This window comes from Lycorma delicatula, chromosome 9 (assembly GCF_047948215.1).
Source record: "Lycorma delicatula isolate Av1 chromosome 9, ASM4794821v1, whole genome shotgun sequence".
NCBI lineage: Eukaryota > Metazoa > Arthropoda > Insecta > Hemiptera > Fulgoridae > Lycorma > Lycorma delicatula.
The window spans coordinates 79,133,006-79,140,636 of record NC_134463.1 but is presented as its reverse complement, the minus strand read 5'-3'; positions in this window follow the sequence as shown (position 1 = coordinate 79,140,636).

The following is a 7,631-nucleotide window of genomic DNA, read 5'->3' as shown; positions in this document are numbered from 1 at the left end:
AATTGAGAGGAGAGTGGAAGAAGTGTTAGGAGAAGACCAATTTAAACAACAATTATTTGAAAATAATTGTTGTTTAAAATTTTTCAAATGAAACAAATTTATTTTTTCTGGTAGAAGTTTATGGAAAATATTTGTGTCACAGTAGTAAATCTTTGAACAATTACAATATTCAAACCGAATAAAAACTGAAATTGAAAATTTTATTATTTAATAATAGAAATATAAGGGTATTTAATTAGATAGAATAGTAAAATCGTATAAATTAATCAATTTAAAATCTAATTACAGTGGATTTATACGTAAAACAATTCATTCTGTGAAAATTCCCTGAAATATTTACATTTATTATCTATTAATGAATCATAATCATAACAGGTGTTATAATCCGTCAAAAGTAAATAATAGCTAACAATACATATATATATAATACATATATATATATTATACTTTTAAAGTGATTCACGAAGAATGTAAAAAAATTTAAAGCATGTTTCTACTGGTGAAAATAAAAAAAAACATCACATAAACAAAGGTTTCGAAACGCTTCGTTAGCGAGTGTCGGCTGAGGAAAGATTTCCCTCTGATTTCTATGCCTTCGGTAAAATTAAACCAGACTATTATTCTTGGGAATCCAATTGACAGGTAAATTTTGTGGTTTTATATGAAGTCTCACCTGAAAAATTGTAAAAAAATAGATCCCAGGTTTGTATTTTTAGAAGTTTTTGATATATCTGAGGTAAAACACAAAAGATTTCGGCTGAAAAACGCACTATTTTACGTTTGGAGTAAAATAACTTTGTTAAATGGGTAATAAACGCAAAGGTGTTAAACAAACTTGAGAGCTTTGATTTTTAATAAAATGATATTAAGTTCACAGAAAATAAATACAAACTTAAGAATTTCGAAGTTTATTAAAAACAATATACATTTTGTGCTTTTCCATTGCAAAATTCATAGACAAAAATGATATCTGCATATTTTTCATTAGAAAATTTATTAGGCGTTGTTAGATTCATGATGAAAGTAACAAGGTGTAGCATTGCGCACAGTATTCGGCGCGCATACGTATACGCTCGTCCCAAAATCTCATTTTCTACCGGGTTATTTGAACATATAAGTAAGGGATTTTGGGACAAAAGTTTTTAGTTGTACAAAAATTTTACAAAATTTTAAATACATGATAATGATTAAACGAGCTAACAATCGAATATTTATGAATGATTATTCACTTTCAATATGAATTAGTATTATTTGGTACTGACAAAGTTCTAATATTTATTAAAAATAATAATTTTTTTTTTTTTAATAATCCTTAATAAAAATAAATATTTTATACAAGCCTATTGATTCTTAAGAGTATTGAAATTGATTGTTAATTAAGATAAAATTCAAAGTAATGAATGAAAACCTAAACAAACAAACAGGGGACACATCTTATGAAGTGCAACTGACACAAAGTCTTCGTGTAGGGTGTGTGGCTCTATGGTAACGACTCCTTTTGCTATTCGTGGGGTTCGGTATCGAATCACCGATAATTTTTTTTTATGTTCATAAAATATTTTTTTTACTAATATTATTTTCCATTTATTATGTGAAACTATTTAATGCTGTTAAAATGGAAAATCAACTAAATGGGAGATAACTTATTTCAACATTTTATAACTAAAGATCTCATATTATTTATTTTGGTCAATCTTCGTAATTGATGATTTTTTAGTTTAATTAAAAATATTATCGCAAAACAATTTTTGAAAGAAATTGCTTTTAATAATCTAATTTACATGGGAAAATGAGATATTACTTATTTTTTTACGGGTACCAAAATGAATATTACTTTATAATACTGAAATAAAAATAAAATAAAAAGTTGTTTAGTGAAAAATAATTTTATATTCGATAAACATATTTTTCTAATGAGTCAAATGAAATGCAAGGGATTTTCTAGGTAAACCATTTTAAACCGCGTGCAATAAAGAGAACAACTGTTCTGCATTCAGGTTTGATATCTTAATCCGTTTTGTTTTACAACTCTGACAAATTTTTTTACCTGGACAAAGCAGAAAAGAATTTTCTCTCTGAAGACACAATTCTGTTTTAGCTTTTACACGTATAGTTTGTCTCTGAATTTTCTCGATTTTATAACTACTCGCTTTTAATCAGTGTTTTTTTTATACAAATTTATTCTGATACAAATGTAAATATGCCGTCGTGTTATTTTCCCAATTGTTTGAGCAGAACTGATTCGCCAGCGAAAAAGAACGTGAAATATTTTCCGTTCCCGGAGAATGAAGCATTACAAAGTGTGTGGCTACAAAAATGCGGAAAATCACGTGATAATATAAAAATTGAACATGGTAAGTTCAAAAGTGTGGTTTTATCTGAATTTAAATTTTGATGAAATAAATATGATTAAATTTCAAATTCAAATGCCTGTATGGGAAAAATGAAAAGAATATATTACTGGCTAATCCGATCAATGGAATGAAATTTTCTCTGAACTTATTGACTTCATCTTCAATTATTTATAAATATTAGAGTAAAAATCCACATTTCGACGCCAATTTTCATATACGTCAATAAATTTTATTTTTTTATGTTTCAAAAGTTTGTTTATTTTTGATAATTCTGCCTTTAATCACATTGATGTCTTGCTTCTGTTTGTGCGCCAACCGCATAAATGAATTTAAACATCATGGCGGGAAAAGGATTTTGGGACGAGCCACTGCGCAACGCTGGGTGTGCGACACCTTGTTACTTTCATCATGGTTAGAATGTCATACAAGCACTATTTTACTAATTTTTATTGCTGTTCAAATGCAAAACAAAAAAGTTAATTGTTAGCATCAGGTGTTAGTATTAACCTACCGGGTTGGTCTGTTGCTGAACGCGTCTTCGCAAATCAGCTGATTTCAAAGTCGAGAGTTCCAACGTTCAAATCCTAAAAAAGGCAGATACTTTTATATGGATTTGAATACTAGATCGTGGATACCGGTGGTCGGTACCCACGTATTTTTATAATACGCTTATTTATATAATACACGGTATTAAATATAATATTTTTTGTTTATTAAATTTAGTGATTCTAACTACAAGTTCGCGCGCATATCGTATTTCATTTGCGCGGTTGTGGCGGTACTAGCGGCCAATTTAAATACTTTTTTACACTTTAAATATTATTCATTTATTTAATTCTACCGTACACCTATGACGTTTTAACATAGCAGACGACTACAGCAAACCCACCGGGTTGGTCTAGTGGTAAACTCGTCATCATAAATCAGCTGATTTCGGATTCAAGAATTCTAAGGTTCAAATCCTAGTAAAGACAGTTACTTTTACTTGGATTTGAATACTAGATCTTAGATAACGGTGTTCTTTGGTGGTTGGATTTCAATTGACCACACATCTTAGAAATAGTCAACCTCACACTATACAAGACAACATTTCACTTACAATCATACATATCATCCTCATTCATCCTCTGAAGTAATACTTGACGGTGATTCACGGAGGCTAAACAGGAAAAAAGTGTTAGTATTGCCAACTTATGAAATAAATTACTTCAAACAATTTAGATAAAATGCTAGTTAAAAATTAGCATTCAATAAATTGTTTTATTCATGTGTTGTTTTATTTGGTTTTTAATTTATTTTTTTAGATTGTAATTGTTTATTTTACTAAAATATTTAATTTTTTTGTTTTGTAATGTTGAAAATTTAGTCTTGTTTAATAGCTAGATAAAATTTGCGATATTTTGATGTTTTTTTTTATAAATTTCAGAATTCTTACGTTTATATTTAATTTCTTTAAAATTAACTTCGACAACTTTTGTTTAAAACATTTATGTGTTTATTACTCATTTAACATAGTTATCTTATGCCAAACATAAAATAGTATGTTTAACCCACCGGGTTTGTCTAGTGGTGAACGCGTCTTTCCAAATCAGCTGATTTGGAAGTCGAGAGTTCAGCGTTCAGATCCTAGTAAAGGCAGTTACTATACGGATTTGAATACTAGATCATGGATACCGGTGTTCTTTGGTGGTTGGGATTCAATTAACCACCACACATCTCAGGAATAGTCGAACTGAGACTGTACAAGACTACACATCATTTACTCTCATACATATCATCCTCACTTATCCTCTGAAGTAATACCTGAACGGTAATTCCCGGAGGCTTAACAGGAAAAAGAAAGAAAAAAATAGTGTGTTTTTTGATCGCAATTTTTTGTTTTTACCTTAAATTTACCGAAAACTGCTAAAAATACAGTTCTGGAACCTATTTTTTTTTTTCAATCTTGCTGGTCAAATTTAATATATAACTACTAAATTTATCTCTTAATTTGGATCCTGAGGATTACAATCTGATTTTATTTTATTGAAGGCGTAGAAATTAGGGCGAAATCTTTCATCAGCCGCCACTCGCTAACGAAGCGTTTCCGAATCTTTGTTTATATGAACTTTTTCTTTATTTTCACCAGTAGAATATGTACTAAAGGTTTATTACATTCTTTGAATAACTCTTCTTTCTTCTACGTTGTTTGTTCTCCTACCTCTGTTCCTTTTCCAATAGAAAGATTTCCAAAACGTAATTTGGTTTTATTCACATTCTATCTTCCAAATTTAAGGAAAATTTTTTGAACGAATATCCTTACGTATTTTAAAAAAAGTAGCTGACCTTATAGTTATCGTTCTTAGTAATTTTTTTTTGTGAAGAGATAAGTTATAACTTTCTGTGAAATAAATTGCGATTTTCAGGAACAACTTTTAAAATAAAAATTTGTGAAATGAAAATGTTATCATATTTCTGCCCTTTTACACTTTTTTCTGTTTTAGCCTTCGGAACCACCGTAAAGTATATTTCAGAGTATGAATGAGGATGATATGTATGAATGTAAATGAAGCGTAGTCTTGTATAGTCTCAGATCGACCATTCCTGAGATGTGTGGTTAATAGCTAGCTGCTACCTTTTACTTAGCTGCTACAAAATACTATAAAAATGACAAATATTAATTTTCCATAGTTTTAAGTAATTATAACAAATTATTAAAACGCCTATTCTTCATTAATATAAACCTAAATTTTTATACATAAAAATTTTATTTCTTCATTACATGTACACCATTTAACTAGTGAACAAAAAACCTAAAACAAACAAATATACTTATTTTTGACTGCTGCAATTTAAAAAAGTTCCTTAAATTTTTTGATTTTGGAAGGAAATATGTATAATTATATTCCTTTAATTAGCGTAGCTACGATGGTTGTAGCTAAATGATAATTAAAAAAGTTTCATACCTCTGAAATTAAATAAGTTTTTTTCTTTGTAGCAGCGTTTTTACATAAAACTTGTGAAAATAGTACCCAAAATACTGATTTTTGCAAAACGAGATGGAAAAATAGATTTTTTTTAACGTAAAAGAAATTTTATATTAGAAATTTGGAAAAAAATGTTTATCTTAATCAGTTTCTTATATTTAAAATTAACGGAAATTTTTAATAAATTACATTTAAAGTTGTATCTTGTGCAGTTATTTTTTGTTTATTAAAATCAATAACTTTTATAAAATAAAAAAAATTCTTTTCAACCATCTGTTACTGAAATCCCAAATATTTTTGGCGATATTTTTTGGGAAGTTATAAAACCATTTACAGCCCATTCCTATAATAAAGTTTTAATTTAATTTCATTAATGAACAAAAAAAAAACGGACTATAAATGAAATTATTTATAACATTTTTGTTATATCTGATATCACTTGGATGGTACTCACGTTGTAGTCACTTCTGCCAGGGATAATCATTATTCCTGGTAAAAGTTATGTAAATATTAAAACAATGAATTTTAATCACTCTGTATGGAATTTCCTATAAATTTTTATAACTATGACAAAATTAAAATAATTTTCCATTTAAAAAAATAAATAAATAAATATTCATCTAAAGAGCTGTACAATCCTCGGTTATAATTAGGAAAATATATTTTATATTAACATTGATAATTTAATAAGTTATGAATGATACAGTGTTTCAGAGAATGCAAAAAATATATTTTTCATCAAAAGAGAAATGGGAAGATTCATCTCATAACAAATTAAAATAAAAGTTATAAAACTTTTTAAAGTTTAAAACAATTATTATAATAATTGTTGATTATAAACTTAAACTATATTAAATCCTTAACAATTTTAACCTATTTTAACTTCTTTGTACGAAGTAAAGGAAGTATTGTGATTGCAAAAACGTACTTTTGGAAGTACGTACGTATGTATTTCGTCTAACTCATAAACGATTAGCCGTAGGATGTTGAAATTTTGGATTTAGGACTGTTATAACATCTAGTTGTGTACCTCCCCCTTTTGACTGCAATCGACTTAGCCAAAAGTGTCCAGAAAAGCCCAATATCCATACAAATTTTGATTTTGAACTTTTTTTAACTGCAGTAATAAGTCTTCATTGAGAGCTTTTCAACGATATAAGATAAGAGGTACTTACTTTTATTGGATCCAGAAATATAACCAAATGAGATTTTAATTAATGAAATATTTGGATTTTATAAGGGCAAGGCACATAGGTTCGAATCGACTTCATCTCCTTTTTTTTAATTTAAGTATATTGATTTTTTTTTGCTTTTAAGACCGCAAAGGACCACTTTAGTCAGAATTATTCAAGTCTTTTTTGTCGATCTTTTGGCCTTTAAGTTCTTAGCTTTTACTTTCTCCCAATATTTAGTCATTCTTAATGATTTTGCTTTAAACCCTTTTTGTATAATTAAAGGTTCTTACTTTAAAGTTGGTATTCGGATCTTTAATAACAAATTTTAATTTTTCGGATTTATTAAGTAAATCTTCGTAAGTCAAATTTAATTCTTGCATATCTTCTTTAATTTCTTTGATCCGTAATGGCGGGTTTTTTAAAGACCAAAATTGATGGATAATTCTCTTAGTAATCCTATCCTGCGGTAATCTTAACAAGTGTGCACAGAAAGAAATTCGCTTCTTTTTCATAGTATCAATTAATGATTCCAAGTTTTCGTACAGAAATCTATTAGGCAATAATTTGTACTGATTTTCGTGTTTATATTTTTTGTTTATGCAGGTTCTAAGAATCCTGCGTTCAACTTTAAGAAAGGGTCAGTCCTATTTTTCTGATTTAATCTAAATAAAGTCTCGCTCGCGTAAGTAATTACTGGTTTAACCACAGTTTTGTAATGTCTACTTTTAGTGTTAATCGAAAGCGATGTTTTATTGTAAGTATTTTTGGTTACTTGTAGCACTTTAAATAATTTATTAAGTCTTTCAGTCCAATTTTGTTTTTCGTTACAATTACAAGTAATCTCTCAAATAATTGAGAGATTTTATTACTTGTAAATATCTTGGAGAGATACTTATAAAAGTATCTCTCCAAGATATTTAAATTTTTCTACAAGTTCTACTTTGTTTCCATAAATATTCACAGAATTAATAACTAAAGGATCTATAGCCATCATTTTAGTCTTTTTGTAAGAAATTTTAAGACCAATTTTATTCGCAAGTTCTTCTGTACTTGTTATTTGTATTCTGGTTTCTGCGATACTATTAGCTTATAAAGCTAAGTCGTCGGCAAATCCTAGGCAATTTAAATTTAAGTTA